We start from the raw sequence: 27,441 nt of genomic DNA, 5'->3' as shown, positions 1-27,441 counted from the left end.
AAATACAATAGGTGTATAAAACCTGATAAATTTGCCAACAAATAAACCGATGACTAGGACTAGGAACAAAAAGTAACTCATTCATGTGAACTGAGGTTCAAGGGAAGTTCAGTTCAGTTCCCTTCAGTCACACAGTCATGCCTGATTCTTTGTGATCCCATGGACTGCAGCATGCCATGCTTCCTTGTCCATCACCAACTTCTGGAGCTTGCTCAAACTCACGTCCATCGAGTCAGTGATGCCATCCAACCATCTCATCCTCTATCATCCTCTTTTCCTTCTGTTTTCAATTTTTCCCAGCATCAATATCTTTTCCAAAGGGGTAGTTCTTTGCATCAGGTGGCCAAAGTATTGGAGTTTTAGCTTCAGCATCAGTCCTTCCAATGAATATTCAGGACTGATTTCCTTTAGGATTGATTGGCTGGATCTCCTTGCAGTCCAAGGGACTATCGAGAGTCTTTTCTAATAACACAGTATGAAAGGATCAATTCTTTGGCTCTCAACTTTCTTTATAGTCCAACGCTCACATCCATACATGACCACTGGAAAAACCATAGCTTTGACTAGTTGGATCTTTGTTGGCAAAGTAATGTCTCTGCTTTTTAATGTGCTATCTATGTTGGTCACAGCTTTTTTTTTTTTTTTGTAATAATTTTTTTTTCCTTTATTTTAATTTACAATACTGTATTGGTTTTGCCATACATTGACATGAATCAACCACGGGTGTACATGCGTTCTCAAACATGAACCCCCCTCCCACCTCCCTCCCCATAACGTCTCTCTGGGTCATCACCGTGCACCAGCCCCAAGCATGTTGTATCCTGCGTCGGACATAGACTGGCGATTCGATTCTTACATGATAGTATACATGTTACAATGCCATTCTCCCAAATCATCCCACCCTCTCCCTCTCCCTCTGAGTCCAAAAGTCCGTTATACACATCTGTGTCTTTTTTGCTGTCTTGCATACAGGGTCGTCGTTGCCATCTTTCTAAATTCCATATATATGTGTTAGTATACTGTATTGGTGTTTTTCTTTCTGGCTTACTTCACTCTGTATAATCGGCTCTAGTTTCATCCATCTCATGAGAACTGATTCAAATGTATTCTTTTTAACGGCTGAGTAATACTCCATTGTGTATATGTACCACTGCTTTCTTATCCATTCATCTGCTGATGGACATCTAGGTTGTTTCCATGTCCTGGCTATTATAAACAGTGCTGCGATGAACATCGGGGTACATGTGTCTCTTTCAATTCTGGTTTCCTCGGTGTGTATGCCCAGCAGTGGGATTGCTGGGTCATAAGGTAGTTCTATTTGCAATGTTTTAAGGAATCTCCACACGGTTCTCCAAAGTGGCTGTACTAGTTTGCATTCCCACCAACAGTGTAGGAGGGTTCCCTTTTCTCCACACCCTCTCCAGCATTTATTGCTTGCAGATTTTTGGATCGCAGCCATTCTGACTGGTGTGAAGTGGTACCTCATTGTGGTTTTGATTTGCATTTCTCTAATAATGAGTGATGTTGAGCATCTTTTCATGTGTTTGTTAGCCATCCGTATGTCTTCTTTGGAGAAATGTCTATTTAGTTCTTTGGCCCATTTTTTGATTGGGTCGTTTATTTTTCTGGAATTGAGCTCACAGCTTTTCTTTCAAGGAGCAAACGTCTTTTAATTTCATGGCTGAACTCACCATCTGCAGTGATTTTGGAGCCCAAGATAATAAAGTCTGTCACTGTTTCCATTGTTTTCCCATCTATTTGGCATGAAGTGATGGGACCAGATGCCATGATCTTTGTTTTCTGAATGTTGAGTTTTAAGCCAGCTTTTTTGCTCTCCTCTTTCACTTTCAAGAAGAGGTTCTTTAGTTCTTCTTCACTTTCTGACATAAAAGTGATGTTATCTGTGTATCTGCGTATTGATATTTCTCCCAGCAATCTTGATTCCAGCCTGTACTTTATCCAGCTTGGCATTTCGCATGATATACTCTGCATATAAGTTAGACAAGCAGGGTGACAATATACAACCTTGACATTCTCCTTTCCCTATTTGGAACCAGTCTGTTGTTCCATATCCAGTTCTAACTGTTGCTTCTTGAGCTGCATACAGATTTCTCAGGAGGCAGATAAGATGGTCTGGTATTCCCATCTCACACTTTGTTGTGATACAGACAGTCAAAGGCTTTGGCGTAGTCAATAAAGTAGAAGTAGAGGTTTTTCTGCAACTTGCTTTTTCAATGATCCATCAGATGCTGGCAATTTGATCTTTGGTTCCTCTGCCTTTTTCTAAATCCAGCTTGAACATCTGGAAGTTCACAGTTCACATATTGTTGAAGCCTGGCTTTGGAATTTTGAGCACTACTTTGCTAGTGTGTGAGATGAATGCAATTATGCAGTAGTTTGAACATTCTTTGGCATTGCCTTTGGGATTGGAATAAAAACTGACCTGTTACAGTCCTGTGGCTATTGCCGAGTTTTCCAAATTTGATGACATTTTGAGTGCAACAATTCCATAGCATCATCTTTTAGGATTTGAAGTATTTCCACTGGAATTCCATCACCTCCACTAGCTTTATTCATATTGATGCTTCTTAAGGCCCATTTGACTTTGCATTCCAGGATGTCTGGCTCTAGGTGAGTGTACTCTTGTCACTTCTTCCTAGTATCTTCTGCTTCTGTTAGTCCATAGCTTTTCTGTCCTTTATTGTGCCCATCCCTGCATGAAATGCTCCCTTGGTATCACTAATTTTCTTGAAGAGATCTCTAGTTTCCCATTCTATTGTTTTCCTCTATTTCTTTGCATTGATCACTGAGGAAGTCTTCTCTTATCTCTCCTTGTTATTCTTTGGAATTCTGCATTCACGTGGGTATATCTTTTCTTTTCTTCTTTGCCTTTCACTTCTCTTGTTTTCTCAGCTATTTGTAAGGCCTCCTCAGACAACCATTTTGCCTTTTTGCATTTGTTTTTCTTGGGCATGGTCTTGATCACTGCCTCCTATACAATGTCGTGAACCTCCAGCCATAGTTCTTGAGCCACTCTGTCTATCAGATCTAATCTCTTGAATCTATTTGTCACGTCCACTGTATAATCATAAGGGATTTGGTTTAGGTCACATTGGAATGGTCAAGTGGTTTTCCCTACTCTCTTCAATTTAAGTCTGAATTTTGCAATAAGGAGTTCATGATCTGTGCCACAGTCAGCTCCTGTTCTTGTTTTAGCTGACTATATAGAGCTTCCCTGTTGGCTCAGATGGTAAAGCATCTGCCTACAACGTGGGAGACCTGGGTTCGATCCCTGGGTTGGGAAGATCTCCTGGAGAAGGAAATGGCAACCCACTCCATTATCCTTGCCTGGAAAATCCCATGGATGGAGGAACCTGGTAGGCTACAGTCCATGGGGTTGCAAAGAGTAGGACACGACTGAGCGACATTTACTTTACTTTACTATAGAGCTTCTACATCTTTGGCTGCAAAGATTATAATCAATCTGATTTCGGTGTTGACATCTGCTGATGTGCATGTGTAGAGTCTTCTTTTGTGTTGTTGGAAGAGGGTATTTGCTATGACCAGTGTGTTCTCTCGGCAAAACTCTGATAAAAAATCTGATAAATTGGTCAACAAATAAACCAATAACTAGGAAAAAAAATAACTCATTCACTTGAACTGAAGTTCAAGGGAAGCGTTTAGGCAAATATGCATAAATTAAGATCTCAATTACTAGAACAAAGGGAAACACTTTATACCAGATAAGAAGAAAGATCATCTGGAGAAAGTGCTTTAGGATTGTGTCAGTCTACTTCTTTGTTTACAAGGATAATGTCAGAGGATCATTTGATCTGAAACTGCAAGTACAATTTCAGGAGTTCCAATTCCGTTATTTGAATGACACTTCAGATAAGATCACATTGAAAAAAGACTCAAATTTAATCTTAATCTCCATTAATTATTAAAAATAAAAGAAACACTAAACTTTAAACATTAAACTTCATTTCTGAATAGCATAAAGAAAGGCATTGAATCATATTGAATAAAGTAGGATTTCAAAAGAACCAATAGTAAAAATGATAATTTCTTTAAGCAATACATATTTATAAAAAAGCAAGGAGTTATACACCCAAACTGCCTTTTGATTTTTTTCTAAAGCTTTAAAATCAGAGTCAGGTTGAAATTTCCACAGTACTAGGCAATTCAGTCTTTATTTGAAATCCTTCAATGCCATGACATTCTGATTTTTTAAAGTTAAACGATGACTTTGACTTTATTACGTGTTATCTCCTCTACACAAGGATGTCAGGTTTTAAAAGGTCATTCAAATGCATAGCCATCTACATATATCTTCTTTTTCAATACATACTGATACTCTCTTGAATATAGAACAGTGTTTTCAATAAATGGTACCTGATAAATGTGCTTTTGCTGAAAGTATATTGGTTAAGAGAAAAGAAAAGTTCTATGGTGGAAGTGGAAACCATTATTAAAGTGAGAGAACAAATATCCATTTATTCTTCACCCTCAATTTACATATGGTTGAGTTTGAGACTTAGAACTGTTCTGAATACTCTCATCTCATTAGTATTTCTGCGTCCTTTCTATCTCATTGTTCATTTTCCCTTATTCAAGCTCAGTAAGGCAGATAGTCAGTTTTATTAATCACGCTCAGAAAAATTATTTACTGTATTGGAAGTTACTTGGTTATATAAGTTATGATCTATTTGAAATTTGGAAGTTAATTTAAAGACCATTCTGGAGTAGAAACTAGATTAACTAAATAGAAAATTCTTTTAATTATTTTAAAATCTGATATGTCATTATATGTAAGTTTATCTGGTTAGCTTAAATGTGTGTCAGTCCTGTAACCTACTAGGGCTAACAATATAATTACTGACATATAAAACCTTTATCTACAAAATCAACATACACAAATCAGTTGTGCTTCCATACACTTAGAAAATTATATTAAAGAAATAAGAAAAAGCATTCCCATTTACAATAGCATTCAGTTCAGTTCATTTCAGTCACTTAGTCATATCTAACTCTTTGCAACCCCATGGACTGCAGCATGCCAGTCTTCCCTGTCCATCACCAACTTCCAGAGTTTACTTAAACTCATGTCCATTGGGTTGGTGATGCCATCCAACTATCTCATTCTCTGTTGTCCCCTTTTCCTCCTGCCTTCAATCTTCCCCAGCACCAGGGTCTTTTCAAATGAATCAGTTCTTCACATCAGGTGACCAAAATATTGGAGTTTCAGCTTCAACATCAGTCCTTCCAATGCATATTCAGGACTAATTTCCTTTAGGATGGACTGGTTGGATCTCCTTGCAGTACAAGGGACTCTCAAGAGTCTTCTCCAACACCACAGTTCAAAAGTATCAATTCTTTGGCATTCAGCTTTCTTTATAGTCCAGCTCTCACATCCATACATGACTACTGGAAAAACCAAAGCCTTGAGTAAATGGACAAAATAATAAAATACTTAGGAATAAATTTAACCAAGGAGGTTAAAGATCTATAGACTGAAAATTACAAGATATTGATGAAAGAAGTTGAAAATATAACATATGTGCATGAATCAGAAGAATTAACATTGCTAAAATTTTACTATCCAAAGTCACTTATAGGTTCATTCCAATCTTATCAAAATTCCAATGGCATTTTTCAAAGAAATGAAAAAAAAAATCCTAAAATTCTTATGGAACCACAAATGACTCTGAATAGCTAAAGCAATTTTGAGAAAGAATAACAGAACTAGAATCATCATACATCCTGATTTCAAACATTATTACTAAGCTATAGCAATCAATACAGGATAGTATTGGCATAAAAACAGACAAAGAGATCAGTGGAACAGAACTGGAAGCCAAGAACAAAACTATAAGTATATGATCAACTAGTATTTGACAAGTGAGCTAAGAATACTTAATTGGGGGGAAAAAAAAAACACCTCAGATAACTGGTGTTTAGAAAATTTCGTTCAGTTCAGTTCAGTCGCTCAGTCATGTCTGACTCTTTGCGACCCCATGAATCGCAGCACGCCAGGCCTCCCTGTCCATCACCAACTCCTGGAATTCACTCAGACGCATGTCCATCAAGTCAGTGATGCCATCCAGCCATCTCATCCTCTGTCATCCCCTTCTCCTCCTGCCCCCAATCCCTCCCAGCATCAGAGTCTTTTCCAATGAGTCAACTCTTCACATGAGGTGGCTAAAGTACTGGAGTTTCAGCTTTAGTATCATTCTTTCCAAAGAAATCCCAGGGCTGATCTTCTTCAGAATGGACTGGTTGGATCTCCTTGCAGTCCAAGGGACTCTCAAGAGTCTTCTCCAACACCACAGTTCAAAAGCATCAATTCTTTGGCGCTCAGCCATCATCACAGTCCAACTCTCACATCCATACATGACCACAGGAAAAACCATAGTCAACTAGATGGACCTTAGTTGGCAAAGTAATGTCTCTGCTTTTGTATATGCTCTCTAAGTTGGTCATAACTTTTCTTCCAAGGAGTAAGCGTGTTTTAATTTCATGGCTGCAATCACCATCTGCAGTGATTTTGGAGAAAATTTAGTATTTACTAATAAAATAATTAAATCAGACCCTTATCTAACAACATTCACACAAATTAATTAAAAATGGATTAAAGACTGAAACATAACAAAAACTGTAAAAATGGGAAAGCCCCTTGTGATTGTTTCGTGCACTGTTTGTTTGTTTTTTTTTTTTTTTAAATATAACACCAAAAGCATAAGCAACAAAAGCAAAAATCTCCACGGGTGGTTCAGTTCAGTTCAGTTGCTCAGTCGTATCCGACTCTTTGTGACCCCATGAATCACAGCACGCCAGGCCTCCCTGTCCATCACAACTCCCGGAGTTCACTTAGACTCATGTCCATTGAGTCAGTGATGCCATTCAGCCATCTCATCCTCTGTAGTCCCCTTTTCCTCCTACCCCCAATCACTCCTAGAATCAAAGTCTTTTCCAATGAGTCAACTCTTCACATGAGGTGGCCAAAGTACTGGAGTTTCAGCTCCAGCATCATTTCCTCCAAAGAAATCCCAGGGCTGATCTCCTTTAGAATGGACTGGTTGGATCTCGTTACAGTCCAAGGGACTCTCAAGAGTCTTCTCCAACACCACAGTTCAAAAGCATCAATTCTTCGGCATTCAGCTTTCTTCACAGTCCAACTCTCACACCCATACATGACCACTGGAAAAACCATAGCCTTGACTAGAAGGACCTTTGTTGACAAAGTAATGTCTCTGCTTCTTAAATATGCTATCTAGGTTGGTCATAACTTTCCTTCCAAGGAGCAAGGCATCTTTTAATTTCATGGCTGCAGTCACCATCTGCAGTGATTTTGGAGCCCCCAAAAATAAATTTTGACACTGTTTCCACTGTTTTCCCATCTATTTCCCATGAAGTGATGGGACCAGATGCCATGATCTTCATTTTCTGAATGTTGAGCTTTAAGCCAACTTTTTCATTCTCCACTTTCACTTTCATCAAGAGGCTTTTTAGTTCCTCTTCACTTTCTGCCATAAGGGTGCTGTCATCTCCATATCTGAGGTTATCAATATTTCTCCCGGCAATCTTGATTACATAATACTAAAAAACTTCAACACAATAAAAGGGGAAAAAATGACAACAAAGTGAAAAGGCATCCTACAGAATGGGAGAAAATGTTGTCAAATCATCTATCTGATACAGTGTTAATACAACTCCATAGCAAAAACACAAAAGCACAACAAAAACAATACTGGCTAAAAATGGGCAGAGTATCTGAAAAGATTTTCCCCAAGACCTCAAATGACCAATAGATACACAAAAAGATTCTCAATGTCACTATCAGAGAAATGTAAATAAATACCACAATGAGATATCACTTCACACCTGTCAGATTGTCCATTACAGAAAAGGTAACAGACACAAGTGTTGGCAAGCCTGCAGAGAAAGGAGAATCCCAGTGCACCATTGGTTGGAGTGTATATTGGTTACTGCTGCTATGCAAAACATTATGGATGTTCCTCAAAAAAAAATTGAAAATGGAAGTACCACATGATCCAGCCATTCTACTCCTGGGTATATATCCAAAGGAAATGGAATTACTATCTAAAAGGGATAACTGCACCCCCATGTTCACTGGCATAATATTTACAATAGTCAAGACATGAAAATAATTTAGATGTCCACTAGTAATGAATGAATTACAAAATATTTGATGTGTATATACATATGATGGAACATTATTTAGCCAGAAAAAGAGAATTCTGCTTTGTGTGATATAATGAATGTATCTAGAGACCATTATACTGATAATAAGTGAAATAAGCCAGACAGAGGAACACAAACATTGTATGCTTTCACTTACATGTGGAATTTAAAAACGCTAAACACATAGAGAGTAGAAGGTGGTTTCCAGGGTTAAGGGTTGCGGAGCATGGGGAAAACTTAGCCAGAGACTCCAAACTGCTAGCTATAAGATGACTGAGTCCTGGGTATCAAATTACGGCACGGTGACTGTAAGTCACAGTACAGTTCTACAGTGCTTGAAAAAGAGTAGATCTTAAATGTTATCACCATTGACAAAAAATGATAATTATGTGAGGAGATGTGGATTATTAACATTATTGTGTTAATCATTTTGCAGTGTATACACATATTAAATAATGGTGTATTCCTTAAGCTTACAGTATATCAAATCTCAATACAGCTGTTAAAGAAAACTATTAAATATATCTTATTTTAAAAAATATGTACAGATATGCCAGTATTTATAGTATTTGGCTATATATTTCACAGTTTGTTTTTAATTTTTTTCTACTGATGGTCCAATACAGTTTAATTTAAAATAATGCAGTAGCAACAGCATACCAAAGTCACCCAAACTTTTGAAAAAACAAATATGGAAGAATCTAAGATAAACAGCTTCCTGACACCTCTCCCCCAGAAATCTGATTCTTCAGGCTTTAGTCCTACAATGGGTTCAGCAACTTTAGTTAACCTGTGTACAACCCTATTTTGTGAGGCTGCTGCTGCTGCTGCTGTCACTTCAGTCGTGTCCGACTCTGTGTGACCCCATAGATGGCAGCCCACCAGGCTCCTCTGTCCCTGGGTTTCTCCAGGCAAGAACACTGGAGTGGGTTGCCATTTCCTTCTCCAGTGCATGAAAGTGAAAAGTGAAAGTGAAGTCACTCAGTCGTGTCCGACTCTTAGCTACCCCATGGACTGCAGCCCACCAGGCTCCTCTATCCATGGTATTTTCCAGGCAAGAGTACTGAGGTGGGGTGCCATCACCTTCTCTATTCCTTCAGGCAGTATCTGTTAATTCCTCATTTCTGAAAGATGGGCTTATTTTTCTTGCATTACCCTTTTCTCCTTTCTTGTTCTCCTATTTGACAGTGCCTTAAAATTTTAAAATAAGATAGATGTTAAACTTAGACTTTTCAACCTGACATTTTTGACAATATCTTTTAGCTTGCTATTTTGTAAAATGTACATATTAAAGACTTGACTTGCCTTAAATTCTTTCTTGCACTCAACCATTCTTCTCATCATCTCCTAAATTTCGTCTTTGGCCAGTTAACCTTTTACATTGTCAGGACTGTTAATAGTTACATTCAGTTCTATGACTTGAAATGGTACCTGTGGTTTTATTCACAGGCTCAGTAAAAGTTGATAATGCCAGAGAATATTTCTATTGTTATACCTATGTTCTGAAGATATAAATATTGCTTAATAAGCAGGCCTGTCGTATTGAAGTTTTTCTTTAAGATACTTCAAACTCTAGAACAGGGGTCCCCAACCCCAAGGATTTAATGCCTGATGATCTGAGTTGGAGGTGATGTAGTAATAATAGAAAAAAAATGTACAATAAATATAATGTGCTGGTATCACTCCAAAACAATCATCCCAACCCCATTTGTGGAAAGATTGTCTTCCACATAACTGGTCCCTGGTGTCAAAACGTTGGGGATCACTACTCTAGAATACTTTAATTAAAAGGGATGCTTCTAGCATTAAGGTCAAATGAATTTTTACAATATCTCCATTATTTAAATCATTTTAGTTTATATAATATTTAGATTACAAATTTGAGCGGGCAATTTTTTTCCTAGAGTTTCCAATTCTTTTTCCCCCCTTGCATTATTTTTCTTTATTATATGGGGCTTCCCAGGTGGGGTAGTGCTAAAGAATCTGCCTACCAATGCAGGAGACACAAGAGATGGGGTTTGATCCCTGGGTTGGGAATTCTTTATTATATACCTAATTTAAAAAGAAAATTTCCACTCATTTTAAATATAACAGTGTGTACATGTCAATCCCAAAATTCTAACTGTCCCCACCCTTCAACCATTACCGCTGATAACTGTAAGTTCATTCTCTAAGTCTGTGAGTCTGTTTCTGTTTTGTAAATAAGTTTAGATTCCATATATAAGAAATATCATATATTTCTCTTTCTCTGACTTATTTCACTCAGTATGAAAATCTCTAGGTCCATTCATGTTGCTGCAAATGGCATTATTTAATTCTTTTTAATGGTTGAGTAATATTCCCTCATGTATATGTATATCTTCTTTATCCATTCTTCTGTCGATGGACAGTTAGGTTGCTTTCTTATTTTGGCATTGTAAATAGCTCTGCAATAAATACTGGGGTGTGTGTACCCTTTTGTACCAAGGACCTGTGTATAGTACAGGGAGCTGTGCTCAAATTATGTAACAACCTAAATGAGAAAAGAATTTGAAAAGGAATGGATATATGTATCTGTATAACTGAAATCACTTTGCTGTATCCCTGAAACCAATACAACATTGTTGATCAACTGTATGCCAATATAAAATAAAAAGTAAAAAAAATAAAACAAAACTTCTAGGTATGTCTTCTAGTAGTCTTCTGACCACTTTTCGCCCTGGAGACCTCTCTGTCAGAGCCCTTAGACTTTGTAACTTGTTCCCTCAGTCTGTGGACAGTTATTCCACATAACCTCCACTGCTATCCTGAAATAGATTAGATCTTTCATGGTTGCTGTGTTTTTATCCTCTTGGTTAAGAGGAAGTTCTTTTGCTAGAGTGCATTCCTAAGTATACTGCTAAGGAAAAAATAAAGTATACTGAAGGTAAACTTTCTTTTGTTTTTTAAAACATACTAATGAAGACATCCCTTCAGATTAATACATACAGCTATCTATGGAAATTAGATTGAAAGTTATTTTCTCTCTCTGAACTTGCTTAAAAAACATAAATTCAATCTGTCCCCTCCCCGCCACAGAATCTGGAGTTGCTGATGAAAAGTTGAGTCTAATCTGATTCACATTCCTTTCTATGTGCTTTCTATTTAATCTGAAATAATTTTAGAATATTTTCATCCAAATTTCCTTCTCTTCAGACTCCTTCTAAATCTGCAGTTCAGTGGCAATTCTGGGTGTCTGTTATTTATTCATTGTGCTGGATTTTCAGTGAGTTCTTTGAACCTAAAGATTTGGTTCTTTCAACTGCTCAAAATTTCCTTCTCTTTCTAGGACTGTTGCTAAATGAGTATTAGACCTCTTGGGTTAATCCTTGGTCATTCTTGTATTTTCCATCTCTCTTTTTCTCTTACTTTCTGGAAACATTAAAAATACTTATTTTCCAGTCTTTTTTTCTTTTTAAGCAATGAGAGTTTTCAATCTTTTGAAATTGTTTCCTCTAATTGTTCCTCTTAGTGGCATTATGCAATTTTGGGGGACATAATAATATATTCATAAATCATTCTGAATGTGTTAATTCTCCAAGATTTTGGCTGAGACTACAGTCCAATCTAATGCTTGGAGTTCTCTCCTCCAGTTCATTAAAGCTGTTGGCAGAATTCTATTCCCTGTGGGCAGCAACCAGAGTCTGTCATCAACTCCTAGAGACTATTCACTGTTGCCTGCCCCATGTCCTCTCCACAACATAACATTTGCTTCTTCAAGGCCAGCAATAGAACATATGTATTATTTTGAATGTGAGTTTGGACCCAGAAGTAAAGAATTCATGTGGTTAGGTCAGGTCAATCAGGATAATCTCCTTTTAGACTAGCAATACCCATTGATAAGTAAACTAAATTTTATCTAGATTATTCATTTTTTCAGTTAATAATCAACCCATTGATTGGATCAACATCCAATAACCCCTTGAATTATTTTATCATAATTATAAGTTCTGTACACACTCCAGGGGGCAGAATTGAAGAAGGCAAGTGTCATTGGGAATCATTTTGGAATTCTGCCTATCACACAGAACTTAATGTAAATTGAAAAGTAAAATTCTTAACTTACTCAATTTCAGGGAAATGCAATTAAAAACCATAATGAAGTAATACCTCAAGCCTATTAAGACAGCTATTACCAAAAAAAAAAAAAAAAGTGTTGGCTAGGATATGGAGAAAAGGGAATACTTGCACACTGATTGTGGGAATGTAATGGTACGACCACTATGGTCGTACATTGCCAAGGATTATTTCAAAAAAAGAAATACCATCAGTTCAGTTGAGTTCAGTCACTCAGTAGTGTCCAACTCTTTGTGACCTCATGGATGCAGAACGCCAGGCTTCCCCGTCCATCACCAATTCCCAGAGTTTTCTCAAACTCATGTGCATCGAGTTGGTGATGTCATCCAAACATGTCATCCTCTGTCCCCCTTCTCCTCTCACCTTAATCTTCCCCAGCACCAAAGCCTTTTGAAATGAGTCAGCTCTTCACATCAGATGGCCAAAATATCAGAGTTTCAGCTTCAGCATCAGTCCTTCCAGTGAATATTCAAGGTTGGTTTATGTTAGGATTGACTGGTTTGATCTCCTTACAGTCAAAGGGATTCTCAAGAGTCTTCTCCAACAATACAGTGCAAAAGCATCAATTCTTTGGCTCTCAATTTTCTTTATAGTTCAACTCCCATATCCACACACGACTACCGGAAAAACCATAGCTTTGACTAGATGGACCATTTTTGGCAAAGTTATGTCTCTGCTTTTTAATATGCTGTCTAGGTTGTTCATAGCTTTTTTTTTTTTTTTTTTTTTTACAAGGAACAACTGTCTTTTAATTTCATGGCTGAAGTCATCATCTGCAGTAATTATGGAGTCACAAAAAATAAAGTCTCTCACTGTACCCATTGTTTCCCCATCTATTTGCCATGAATTTATGGGACTGGATGCCATGATCTTAGTTTTCTGAATGTTGAGTTTTAGGCCAGCTTTTTCACTCTCCTCTTTCACTTTCATCAAGAGGCTCTTTAGTTCTTTGATTTTGGCCATAGCATGGTGTCATCTGCATATTTGAGATTATTGATGTTTCTCCCTGCAATCTTGATTCCAGCTTGTGCTTCACCCAGTCTGGCATTTTGGATGATATACTCTGCATATAAGTTAAATAAGCAGGGTGACAATATACAGCCTTGATGTACTTCTCTACCAATTTGGAACCAGTCTGTTGTTCCATGTCCATTTCTAATTGTAGCTTCTTGACCTGCCCAGATTGCTCAGGAGGCAGGCAAGGTGGTCTGGTATTTCTATTTCTTGAACAATTCTCCACAGTTTGTTGTGATCCATACAGTCAAAGGCTTTGGCATATTCAATAAGGCAGAAGTAGATGTTTCCCTGGAACTCTTGTTTTTTCAATGATCCAACAGATGTTGGCAATTTTGATCTCTGGTTCCTCTGCCTTTCTAAATCCAGCTTTAACATCTGGAAGTTAACAGTTCATGTACTGTTGAAGCCTGGTTTGCAGGATTTTGAGCATTACTGGTGGCTCAGATGGTAAAGCATCTGCCTGCAATGCAGAAGTCCTGGGTTTAAGCCCTGGGTCAGGAAGATCACCTGGAGAAGGAAATGGCAACCTACTCCAATACTCTTGCCTAGAAAATTCCATGGATGGAGGAGCCTGGTGGGTTACAGACCATGAGATCACAGAGTCAGAAACGACTGAGCAACTTCACTTCACTTTGCTAGCATGTGAGATGAGTGTGATTGTGAGGTAGTCTGAACACTTTTTAGCATTGCCTTTCTTTGGGATTGGAATGAAAACTGACCTTTTCCAGTCACGTGGCCACTGCTGTTATCCAAATTTGCTGGCATATTGAGTGCAGCACTTTCACAGCATCATCTTTTGGGATTTGAAATAGCTCCACTGGAGTTCCATCACCTCCACTAGCTTTGTTGGTAGTGATGCTTCCTAAGGCCCGCTTGACTTTACATTCCAGGATGTCTGGCTCTAGGTGAGTGATCACACCATCCTGGTTATCTGGGTCATGAAGATCTTTTTTATATAGATGTTCTGTGTACTTTTGTCACCTCTTCTTAATATCTTCTGCTTCTGTTAGTCCATGTTTTCTGTCCTTTATTGTGCCCATTCTTGCATAAAATGTTCCTTGGTATCACTAATTTTCTTGAAGAGATCTCTAGTCTTTCCCATTCTATTGTTTTCCTCTATTACTTTGCACTGATCACTGAGGAAGTCTTTCTTATCTCTCCTTGTTATTCTTTGGAATTCTGCTTTCACATGGGTATATCGTTCCTTTTCTCCTTTGCCTTTCACTTCTCTTCTTTTCTCAGCTATTTGTAAGGCCTCCTCAGAAAACCATTTTGCCTTTTTGCATTTGTTTTTCTTGGAGTGGTCTTAATCACTGCCTCCTGTACAATGTCATGAACCTCTGGCCATAGTTCGTCAGGCACTCTAACAGATCTAATCTCTTGAATCTATTTGTCACTTCCACTCTGTAATCATAAGGGATTTGATTTAGATCACACCGGAATGGTTTAGTGGTTCTCCCTACTTTCTTCAATTTAGGTCTGAATGTGGCAATAAGGGTTCATGATTTGAGCACAGTCAGCTACCAGTCTTGTTTTTGCTGCCTGTATATAGTTTCTCCACCTTTAGCTGCAAAGACTATAATCGGTCTGATTTCGGTATTGACCATCTGCTGATGTCCATGTGTGTCGTCTTCTCTTGTGTTGTTGGAAGAAGGTGTTTGCTATGCCCAGTGTGTTCTCTTGGAAAAACTCTGTTAGCCTTTGCTGTGGCTCATTCTGTATTCCAAAGGCAAAATTGCCTATTACTCCAGGTATTTCTAGACTTCCTACTTTTGCATTCCAGTCCCCTATTAATGAAAAGGACATCTTTTTTAGGTGTTAGTTCTAAAAGGTCTTGTAGTAGTTCATAGAACCGTTCAACTTCAGTTTCTTCAGCATTACTGGTTGGGGCATAGACTTGGATTACTGTGATATTGAATAGTTCACCTTGGAAATGATCAGATCATTCTGTCGTTTCTGAGACTGTACACTAATACTGCATTTCAGACTCTTTTGTTGACTATGAGGGCTACTCCATTTCTTCTATGGGATTCTTGCCCACAGTAGTAGATATAATGGTCATCTGAGTTAAATTCACCCATTCCAGTCCATTTTAGTTCGCTGATTCCTAGAATGTCGACGTTCACTCTTGCCATCTCCTGTTTGACCACTTCCAATTTATGTTGATTCATGGACCCAAGATTCCAGGTTCCTATGCAATACTGTTCTTTACATCATTGGACTTTACTTCCATAACCAGTCACATCCACAACTAGGTGTTGTTTTGACTTTGGCTCTGTCTCTTCATTCCTTGTGGAGTTATTTCTCCACTAATCTCCGATAGCATATTGGGCACCTACCAACCTGGGGAGTTCATCCTTCAGTGTCTTATCTTTTTGCTTTGTTATACTGTTCATGGGGTTTTCAAGGCAAGAATAATGAAGTGGTTTGCCATTCCCCTCTCCAGTGGACAACATTTTGTCAGAACTCTCCACCATGACCCATCCATCTTGGGTGGCCCTACATGGCCTGGCTCATGGTTTCATTGATTTAGACAGGACTGTCATCCATGTGATCAGTTTGATTAGTTTTCTGTGATTGTGGTTTTCATTCTGTCTGCCCTCTGATGTGGGATAAGAGGTTTATGGCAGCTTCCTGATGGGAGAGACTGACTGAGGGGGAAACTGGGTGTTGTTCTGATGGGTGGGGCCATGGCCAGTAAATTTTTTGTTGATGGGCAGGGTTGTGTTCCTTCTCTGTCTATGGTGGAGATAATGAAGATAATGGAGACCTCCTTCAAATGGTCCTGCACATACACTGCTTGCACTCAATGCCCCCGACCCTGCACCAGGCCACTGCTGCCCCATGCCTCTGCTGCAGACGCCTGGACACTCACAGGCAAGTCTGGGTCAATCTCTTGGGTCACTGCTTCTTTCTCCTCAGTCCTGGTGCATGCAAGGGTTTTGTTTGTGCCCTCCAAGAGTGTGTTTCCCAGTCCTGTGTAAGTTCTGGTAGGTCTACTGTAGGGTTAATGGTGACTTCCTCCAAGACGGCTTATGCTGAACCTAGGTCAGCTGCACCCAGAGCCCCTACCCCTTCAGCAGGCCACTGCTGACCCATACCTCCATATGATTCAGAAAATATACCATATGATTCAGAAAAAAATACTTTGGGGTATATTTCCAAACTCATTAAATCAAGATCTCAAAGATGCACTCCTGTAGTCACTACAGCACTATTGACAATAGCAAAGACATAGAAGTAACTTAAATATCTATGGACATAAAACTGAATAAAGAAAATATAGTGTTTATGTATATACATACATATGGGCTTCCCTGGTGGCGCAGTTGGTAAAGCGTCTGCCTGCAGTGCAGGAGACCCAGGTTCGATCCCTGGGTTGGGAAGATACCCTGGAGAAGGAAATGGCAACCCACTCCAGTACTCTTGTCTGGAAAATTCCATGGGCTGAGGAGCTTGGTAGGCTACAGTCCATGGGATCACAAAGATTCAGACATGACTGAGCGACTTCAGTATATATATGTATAATGAAATATTATTCAGCCTTAATAAATCTTGTCATTTACATCAACATAAATGAAGGTGAAGCACATTATACTACATTGAAAAAGGCCAGTTGCAGAAGGACATATACTACATGATACCACTTATATGAGAAATATAAAATATTCAAACTCATAATTAGAAATCATGGTAGAAAACAAAAAGGAACTAAAGAGCCTCAATGAAAATGAAAGACGAGAGTGAAAAAGCTGGCTTAAAACTCAACATTCAGAAAACTAAGATCATGGCATCTGGTCCCAACACTTCATAGAAATAGATGGGGAAACAATGGAAAGAGTGACAGACTTTATTTTCTTGGGCTCCAAAATCACTGCAGATGGTGACTGTGGTCATGAAATTAAAAGATGCTTGCTCCTTAGAAGAAAAGTTACCTCAGTTCAGTTCAGTCACTCAGTCATGTCCGACTCTTTGTGACCCCATGAATTGCCGCACGCCAGGCCTCCATGTCCATCACCAACTCCTGGAGTTCACTCAAACTCATGTCCATTGAGTCAGTGATGCCATCCAGCCATCTCATCTTCTGTCGTCCCGTCCTCCTCCTGCCCCCAATCCGTCCCAGCATGAGTCTTTTCCAATGAGTCAACTCTTCACATGAGGTGGCCAAAGTACTGAAGTTTCAGCTTTAGCATTATTCCTTCCAAAGAACACCCAGGACTGATCTTCAACCTAGACAGCCTATCCATCTAGTCAAAGGTCCATCTAGTCAAAGCTATGGTTTTCTCTGTAGTCATGTACAGAAAACTTTCATGTAGTGAGAGCTGGACCATAAAGAAGTCTGAGAACCAAATAATTGATGCTTTTGAACTGTGGTATTGGAGAATACTCTTGAGAGTCCCTTGGACAGCAAGGAGATCAAACCAGCAAGAAGAGATAAGAAAGCCTTCTTCAGCAATCAATGCAAAGAAATAGAGGAAAACAACAGAATGGGAAAGACTAGAGATCTCTTCAAGAAAATTAGAGATACCAAGGGAACATTTCATGCAAAAATGGGCTCAATAAAGGACAGAAATGGTATGGACCTAACAGAAGCAGAAGATATTAAGAAGGGGTGGCAAGAATACATGGAAGAATTGTACAAAAAAGATCTTCATGACCCAGATAATTATGATGATGTGATCACTAATCTAGAGCCAGACATCCTGGAATGTGAAGTCAAGTGGGCCTTAGAAAGCATCACTACGAACAAAGCTAGTGGAGGTGATGGAATTCCAGTTGAATTGTTTCAAATCCTGAAAGATGATGCTGTGAAAGTGCTGCACTCAATACGCCAGCAAATATGGAAAACTCAGCCGTGGCCACAGGACTGGAAAAGGTCAGTTTTCATTCCAATCCCAAAGAAAGGCAATGCCAAAGAATACTCAAACTACTGCACAATTGCACTCATCTCACATGCTAATAAAGTAATGCTCAAAATTCTCCAAGCCAGGCTTCAGCACTACGTGAACCATGAACTTCCTGATGTTGAGGCTGGTTTTACAAAAGGCAGAGGAACCAGAGATCAAATTGCCAACATTTGCTGGATCATGGAAAAAGCAAGAGCATTCCAGAAAAACATCTACTTCTGCTTTATTGACTATGCCAAAGCCTTTGACTGTGTGGATCACAATAAACTGTGGAAAATTCTGAAAGAGATGGGAATACCAGGCCACCTGACCTGCCTCTTGAGAAATCTGTATGCAAGTCAGGAAGCAACAGTTAGAACTGGACTTGGAAAAACAGACTGGTTCCAAATAGGAAAAGGAGGACATTAAGGCTGTATATTGTCACTCTGCTTATTTAACTTCTATGCAGAGTACATCATGAGAAACGCTGGACTGGAAGCAACACAAGCTGGAATCAAGATTGCTGGGAGAAATATCAATAACCTCAGAGATGCAGATGACACCACCCTTATGGCAGAAAGTGAAGAGGAGCTAAAAAGCCTCTTGATGAAAGTGAAAGAGGAGAGCGAAAAAGTTGGGTTAAAACTCAACATTCAGAAAACAAAGATCATGGCATCTGGTTCCATCACTTCATGGGAAATAGATGGAGAAACAGGGGAAACAGTGTCAGACTTTATTTTGGGGGGCTCCAAAATCACTGCAGATGGTGACTGCAGCCATGAAGTTAAAAGATCCTTACTCCTTGGAAGAAAAGTTATGACCAACCTAGATAGTATATTCAAAAGCAGAGACATTACTTTGTCCACTAAGGTCCGTCTAGCCAAGGCTATGGTTTTGCCTGTGGTCATGTATGGATGTGAGAGTTGGACTGTGAAGAAGGCTGAGCACTGAAGAATTGATGCTTTTGAACTGTGGTGTTGGAGAAGACTCTTGAGAGTCCCTTGGACTGCAAGGAGATCCAACCAGTCCATTCTGAAGGAGATCAGCCCTGGGATTTCTTTGGAAGGAATGATGCTAAAGCTGAAACTCCAGTACTTTGGCCACCTTATGTGAAGAGTTGACTCATTGGAAAAGACTTTGACGCTGGGAGGTATTGGGGGCAGGAGGAGAAGGGGACGACCGAGGATAAGATGGCTGGATGGCATCACGCACTCGATGGATGTGAGTCTGTGTGAACTCTGGGAGTTGGTGATGGACAGGGAGGCCTGGAGTGCTGCAATTCATGGGGTCGCAAAGAGTCGGACACATCTAAGTGACTGAACTGAACTGAACTGAATCCTAAAGAAAATGAACCCTGAAAGGGAACCTGGAAGGACTGATGCTGAAACTCCAATACTTTGGCCATCCAATACAAAGTGTTGGTTGCTTAGAAAAGACCCTGATGCTGGGAGAGATTGAAGGCAGTAGGAGAAGGGGATGACAGAGGATGAGTTGGTTGGATGGCATCACCAACTTAATGGACATGAGTTCAAGAAAATTCTGGGAGATGGTGAAGGACAGGGAAGTCTGGTGTGATGCAGTCCATGGGGTTGAAAAGAGTTGGACCCAACTGAGTGAGAGAACAACAACTTATATGAGCAATCTAAAACAGTCAAACTCAGAATAGAGAGTAGGATGGTGGTTGCTGGGAGCTGGGAGGTCAGGACAACAGGGAGCTCAAAGGTACAGTTTCAGTTATAAAAGATGAATAAATCTTAGATATCTACTATATAAAGCTTACAGTTAACAGAACTGTATTGTGTACTTATACATTTGCCAAGAGGGTAGATCTTATATTAAGTGTTCTAATCATGAGAAAAAGAAAGAGAGTAAGAGGAAAGTTTTGGAGATGATAGATTGTTTGTGACATACATTGTGGTGATGATTTCACAGATAGATACTTATCTCCAAACTCATCAAGGTGAATATACCAGCTAAGTACATATTTTTATATGTCAGTCATCCCTCAATAAAATATTTTAAAAAGAAAAAGATAAGATGGTACTTAAATAGTGCGTATCAGTTCCTAAAAGGAAAGAATCCATATTGATGGATTTTACATGAAATGATGTTAGATGCAGGCAAGAAATAAGCATGCTGTGATCCTACAAATTGAGAAGTGTGCTTTGTTTGGCTAAAATAGAGATGTTAAAATCTTAAGAGGATTGCTTACAACAAATTGCTTATCAGGCATTCTGTAGAACGACTTGACTGTCTTGAAGAGAGATTAACTAGTGAGGTAAATTAAATTACAATATTAGTTTTGATTTAATCAAGCAAATAAGATTTAGGATTAATCAGTCTAAGTCCTACACTTATATTATGACACATTTAAAATTAGTCATTTTAGTAATTTTTTATTTTCTGTCATCTTTTTATCTGTTATATTATAGACTAACAATGGACATTTGAGGAGGGAACGGTGACTATATACTTCTATAGTACCAAGAGTTGTTCTGAGTTCATTGGATTTTTAGTTTCTTGTGATGGAGGGGCAGCAACCCTACCTCATTATGTTACCAAAAAAGGTATCTCCATCATCTCAGCTAACTCAAATTTCAGGCAGTTGCTTAATGAAGAATGTAATCAACCTCCAAATAGTACCTTACTGAATTCAATCCTTTTTTTGAGCAGAAGCAATCATCATAGCTTTATTTGATTGGGTATTTATTGATTTCTTAATTTTTACTTATAATTCTGGTTGCTGTGGTTGGATACCCATGAAGTATCAAAAATGTTGTGTTGGCAGAAACACCATTGATACATTTCAAAAATGAAGACAATATCGAGCAGTGTAAACAAAGCACTTGATTTGGGTATTTTTGAATGTCAAAATGCATGCTTCATGCAATTATCGTAATAGTTGTCTAAGGAAGTCACTTAAAAAAACAAACAACCATTGCTCCTTGGACAGGGAAGCCTGTATTGCTGCAGTCCATGGGGTCACAAAGAGTTGGACATGACTGAGCAACTGAACTGAACAGATTACTCCTTAGTGTCAGTATTACATATTAGGACCAGGGGCATAGGCAAATTATAAATTGTTTGGAATTTCTGATAGTTAGACCTACCTCAAGGATTTTAAGACTTTTACTTTATTTCTACCAAATTATATTTAGAAACTCATTAGAGACAGAAACAATTGACAGAATGAAGACTAGCCTTTTCATCTAACCCTGTTCATTCCCAACTAGAAGCTGATAAAGACAGAATCAAGACAAGAGAAAAGTAAAAGACACCAGGACCGATGTAATCTAATCTCTTATCTATAGGAATCTTAGTGAATAAATTTTTTTCTTGGAGGTGGCTGGCGATAAGTGTCCATTTTAACATCTGTTTTGAATGCTAGTACATTTGTTAATGTAAACGAAAACTCTCAACTCTTGCCTCCTTTATAGAGTACATAGGATATGCTGTGCTTAATCGCTCAGTTGTGTCTGACTTTTTGCGACCCCATGGACTGTAGCCCACCAGGCTCTTCTGTCCACGGGGATTTTTCAGGCCAGGGGATCTTCCTAACCGCCTGCATCACAGGCGGATTCTTTACCATCTGAGCCACCAGGGGAGCCCTAGAGTATATAAGCTGAAATGAACTACTTACAAATAGAATAAGAACTTTGGCTTTCACCTATATATGCCTTTTTTTCATTGAATGAAAAATTCTTTAAGTTCTATAGTCCTTTACAGTTTTCAAAAGTTTCACTGATGATTTTATATAATCCCATAATAACCCTTCTTTTTCATCCCACCACTTTACATTCTCCTTTCCTCTTCCTTCTTCCCACTGTAACCACTAGTTTGTTCTCTTATCTGTGAGTCTGCTTCTTTTTGCTTTATTCACTGATTTGTTGTATTTTTTAGATTTCATATATATATAACTTTTTTAAGTGGATGGTATCTTCAAATGCCTAAAAATATTCAAGTATCCTATTCATAGTAGTTTTGAAAAAAATCCCACTATCCCTGCCACAAGTCATATTCCTTTTGAAGAAATAGATTTTTAATTTCTAGAAGGAATCCAAGTTCTTGGCTTAAAAGGTTTATCTTAAGGTTTCGAGTAATTCTTTGGTCACCTAGTCTCATCTTCTTGTTTTCGGGTAGAAATGGTTAGCATACATCTTACGAAAAGAAAAGAACGAGGCCTGAACTATAATGTTTGTTGATTTCCAAAGTATAGATACTCATACCCTTAGGCAAATAAAGTTAAAAGTGTGACATCACTGAATACAAAATTTAGAAGAGAAATGCATATAATTGACTCTCATGAGGGAATCTAATCATTCTCTATAACTATATACTTCTTGGCCAAGATTATTCATAAGCAATTCTTATAGTTTGTTTTATTTTACATAGAATGTCAGAATAATACAGCTGGTTTTAGAACAGCCAGAAAACATTCATTACCCTCCTAAAGGTACTCTTAAATTAATTTTAAATATAATAAGATGTGACTGTCATTATGGTATGATTTTTCTGCAATTATGAATCAGAGATGATAAGCCATGGCCTGTTATTTGTATAGAAAACAACAGAACATACTTGTGGAGGTCTTCAAAGTAATACTTCTGACTCTCATTGACAGATGAGGAAACTGTTGAGGACAGGTTAGATAGCATAATCAGAGTTGATTTTAGGAATGGATTTCTTAATAAGTTGATGAGTTCGGTAGTTTTTTTAAACAACAAACTTCCTAAACACTCTTTTTGCCAATAGTATTTTTACATACTTGAACAAGAAAACTTCACATAAAAGACAAAACATTTATTTAGATACATGAATAAGCTTAGCAAACACCAAGGATTTATATAAATTGGGTCAGCACCATGATTTCTTAGACATTCCAGTGGAAGCTCCAATATCGTGAGGCTTTTCTTTCAGGAGTGGGAAACCTGGGTCATTAAGTGGTGGTGTGTTCTCCCTTGCTTCAATTTCTGTCTCTTTAGACTTGTCTGTGTTCAGCTGTATTCAAAGAAATGAGGCAGCCTAGGAGATTCATAAGCAGTAGAGATTTCCTATACCTCATAGTTTTACTTTTGGCAAGTTATTGAGATCTAACATTAATCTTTTTAGATTATCCCTAAAGTTTTCCTTTTAGCTTTACTCTTACTGGAGATGATCACAGTACATTTCTTTAGGTAAAAGAGTACAGTAAAAGGGTAAAGAATGAGAAGATGAGAGTGGGTGCCACAGTGGTTCAATATTCAGAATACCATGGAGATAGTTACTATTACAGGGATCCTGATACAAGATAGACAGGCAGCCAACAAAAGAATTTATCAGTCTATCTACTCTAAAGAAACAATGTATGCATGATCAGGAGGCTGAACTTAGCTCTACCAATCAAAAGTCAAGATCCCTTGACCCAGGTTACCAGACCTGAGTCAATGTTAAGATCCAGGACCTACCGACTGAAGCAAAGGTTTGACCCCCACCCCCCACCTCTTGAAAAATGATGCTACAACATCATGGAAAGGATATATGGTAATCATTCACTTGGTTTCTCCTAAGGGATCTATGGCCATCTCCTCAGATACTGTTAAGGAAAGGAAATACTGAGATCATGTGAAGACTTTTGACACCAATCTGTGGAGACTTAAGTATCACATCATGACTCTTGTTAGAGTTGCTGGAGTACATGAGAAAATATAAGCAAGGAAGTTAACGATACTATATCCCAGTTCTAGGCCACAAATTGTCTACAAATTCATCTAGATATCATTCCCTGGTCACCAAATATGTAATTACAATGGATTTAAATGGTGGTTGGTTGAACTCCCATCAGTTCCTTAGTTTCTGGAGTGACAGAATAATGGGGAAAGTCAAATAGGAAATATCTGTAGAAATTAGTGCCACTTGAAGATTTAAGAAAATGAAGTATGGCAGTCCTCATAATATCTTCATTTAATTAATCAGTCAGGCCCCTACACAAACCACACAGATGTTGATAAATTATAGTGCACTGCTGTGAACTCAAACAAGTATTTCTTCTCATGCATCTGGGGCATCAGATGTATAATAGTATCTCTGATAGAGCAGATGAACACAGTTTCATGTATCTGGAATACTGCCATTGTTTTCTTTTCCATCTTAATCAGGAAGAAGGATAAGAAGCAGTTTGAATTCATGTTGAATGAATAACAGTACACAGTTATGGTCTTGTTCCAAAGCTGTTTTAACTCTTCTGCCCTCTGTCATATACAGTCTGAAGGAGTCTGGGCACAAGGAGTACCGCCCGTGGCAAAGGTCATGAGGTTAAGGGGCCCGACAGGCAAAGGTGAGTCGTGCCTTAAAGGAGCCTCGCTGGACCTGCTCGTGCATCTGCCCCAAAACCAGAGTCTGCCTGCTTTACTATATTATGCCTTTCACCAACTCCTCTGACATTAACAGGGGGCTGTCCCCTCACCATCTTTTTCTGGAAAAAGTTAATTTAGAGCTTTTAGATGAGTCTCCTGGGCATAATAAGAGTGTTCCAATCCAAAAACCCCTCTGATGGCTTTCTAGCCTGCCTGCCAGACTCTTACAGCTGCGCATGTGATTGTTTGCAGCCTCCTGACCATGAGAGGCATAGGAAGCTTAAAACATCTTAGAAATGTAGGGGCTTCCGAGGAGTCAAAATCATTAGAAAGGACTGATTAAGGGTTTCATTTGTTGAGCCAATACTTGCTGACACGTTTTCATATATTTTAATGTAACTTTATTTAGTACTTTGAGGGTGATGCAGAGTAAAGAAAAACACTTCAGGGAAAATGAGATTAACATTCATTAAGGAAGAGAGCCATAAAATGTTAACAGGCCTCTTGGCCAGAAGATAATGTAAATCACCTGAGGCCTTTTGTATACGGAAAGATTTGCAAAAAGAAAGCCTGGTCTTGATAAGGGTCAGGGCTGCTGACCCTGCATAACTTTGTGTTATCCATTGATGCCTATGTACAACTTAAAGTATAAAAGCTTTTCTGGAAAATAAAGGGCGGACCAGTTTCTCAGACCAGTCTCTCGGAAATCTGGCTCTCCCCGTGTTAACTCTCTCTCTCTTCCTCTTTCTCTCTCTCCCTCCCTCTCTTTTTCAGGCTGATCCCTTGGAACACAGAGGCTCTTCATGTCTGCTTATTTGCCCGGGCTTCTAAGACCCACAGGAGAGGGAGCCCAAGGCGGGGCACCCTCCTCTATTCAAGCAGGCACCAGTGGCCTACGTAGATGGTGCAAGTTTCTTGTTTTGAGACTTTATTAGCTTTCCATGTAAACCAAGGAATATCAGCCTATTTTCTCCTCTATTTTTTCACTATATGATTCGTCCCTAATCTCCCTTTAAATTTCTAATTAATCCCTCTTTAATCATCGACTCAGTCCCTGCTTCGAATTCCCTGGATCCACCGGGGCTGGACCCCAGAAGGGGTCCCTTATGAGTTAGCGACAGAGAAGGCAAAAGGGCAAAAGTGATTAACTGATCAGTCAGATCAGTGTGTAGGTGTTTACTGAAAATGGACTGCTGATTCATCCCCATAGAGGGGTGGTCCTGAAGTCAATGTTGAAGGAAATCCTCCCAATGGGTGGATTTGGGTAGTATACCCAACTATCTACTTTATGTAGGAAAAAAAAAATGTAATCTGAGGTAAGATTATGCAAAGACTCTGGCAGTGGCAAATGGGGGGCTGGAAAGAGAAAGACTGGGAATTTGAGGACAAAGGAAAGGAGATGATACATGTAGAGAGACATATGAGAGTGGCCATAAATCATCAGCTTTAAAACACTTGATAATGTCCTCAATATCTGCTAGCAAAGAGGCACATACACACAAAACACACCTAAATGGACAGATTGGCTTGGCCATTTGATGTCAGCCCATATCTATCATATCATCAAGCATCCCAATAGCCATGGTGTCAGGGCTGTACCTGTGTGTGGACCAAACATCTTAGGATTCAGCATCCATTCCCAAATGCTGATTCATTCTGAGTGTACAACCTACTACTAAACTAATATTAAGTCAGGAATATAGCAAAAGTCCTCAAAGAATCCCACAAACTGACATCATAACAAATGTTTTTATTTGACACTTTGTACCCTGGGAAGGTCTTTATTTTTGACTAGAATGAATATTTTCCGGTATGGGTTTGCCTTTTCTGCTCACAAGGCTTTAACTAGTTCCACTATCAGAGGATTTACAGAGTATTTGTTCAAAAGACACAGAAGAACACAAAATAATCTTAGATCAGCTTTTTTTCCCCACAGAAAAGCAGGTATGAAAGTGGGAACAGAATAATAGATGCTGTAGGTCCTATCACATACTCTGAAGTTATTTGCCTGAGACATGTAGGATGGCCTTTTGAAACTGCAGCTGAGAGGTCAGCATGGGGAATATCTGCATGAATGAGGAGGAATATTACTCCCAGTGACCAATTGCAGCATTTTTGCTTTGTATCTCTGCAATTTTAAGCAATGTAAGCAACTTTAAGTTTTCAGGGGGAAATCTTTCAACCAGGGAGACAGTTAGAATTTCTTTAAACTTTAAGCTATGACCTCTGTGTGGTCACTTCTTGCTTCTTTCAAGAGTGCAGGAAATAATCAGAGGAATCACCACCTTGCTTAAAGTAATTGATCCTGATGATCAGAAAGAGGTAGAGGGCTCTGTTACAAAAGGGCTGCTGCTGCTGCTGCTAAGTCGCTTCACTTGTGTCCGACTCTGTGCGACCCCATAGATGGGGGCCCACCAGGCTACCCCGTCCCTGGGATTCTCCAGGCAAGAACATTGGAGTGGGTTGCCATTTCCTTCTCCAATGCATGAAAGTGAAAAGTGAAAGTGAAGTCAGCAAAGAATATGTTTGGGACCCAAGTGATATGCTTTGGCATTCCATGGTTTTCCTCTTGGCCAATTTGGACAGTAAATGGACAAGCAAAGCTACTGTGGCCTGAGAAGGGCATAGTGACTAAGTGTTCACACCTATCAGGAGCAAGGATCTGGGTCACTCTACCAGACCTAAGTAATTATTAACCATAGGTGATGGAAATACAGAATGGTTGTAAAGAAGAGAATCGAAGATTATCAGCTGCAGCCTCAAGAACAACTATACTGGTGAAGGTTGTTCTCTGTCTTAAAGAGCCTTCCTCTGGTTAAGTTTCTCCAGGAAAGAAACCAATCAGAATCTTTGAAATACTGTTCTTAGATGAGGTGAATTTATTATTTGAACTAAGTAGACCCAAG

This window comes from Capricornis sumatraensis, chromosome 3, assembly GCF_032405125.1.
Source record: "Capricornis sumatraensis isolate serow.1 chromosome 3, serow.2, whole genome shotgun sequence".
Lineage (NCBI taxonomy): Eukaryota > Metazoa > Chordata > Mammalia > Artiodactyla > Bovidae > Capricornis > Capricornis sumatraensis.
Note: the sequence above shows the minus strand (reverse complement) of the source record.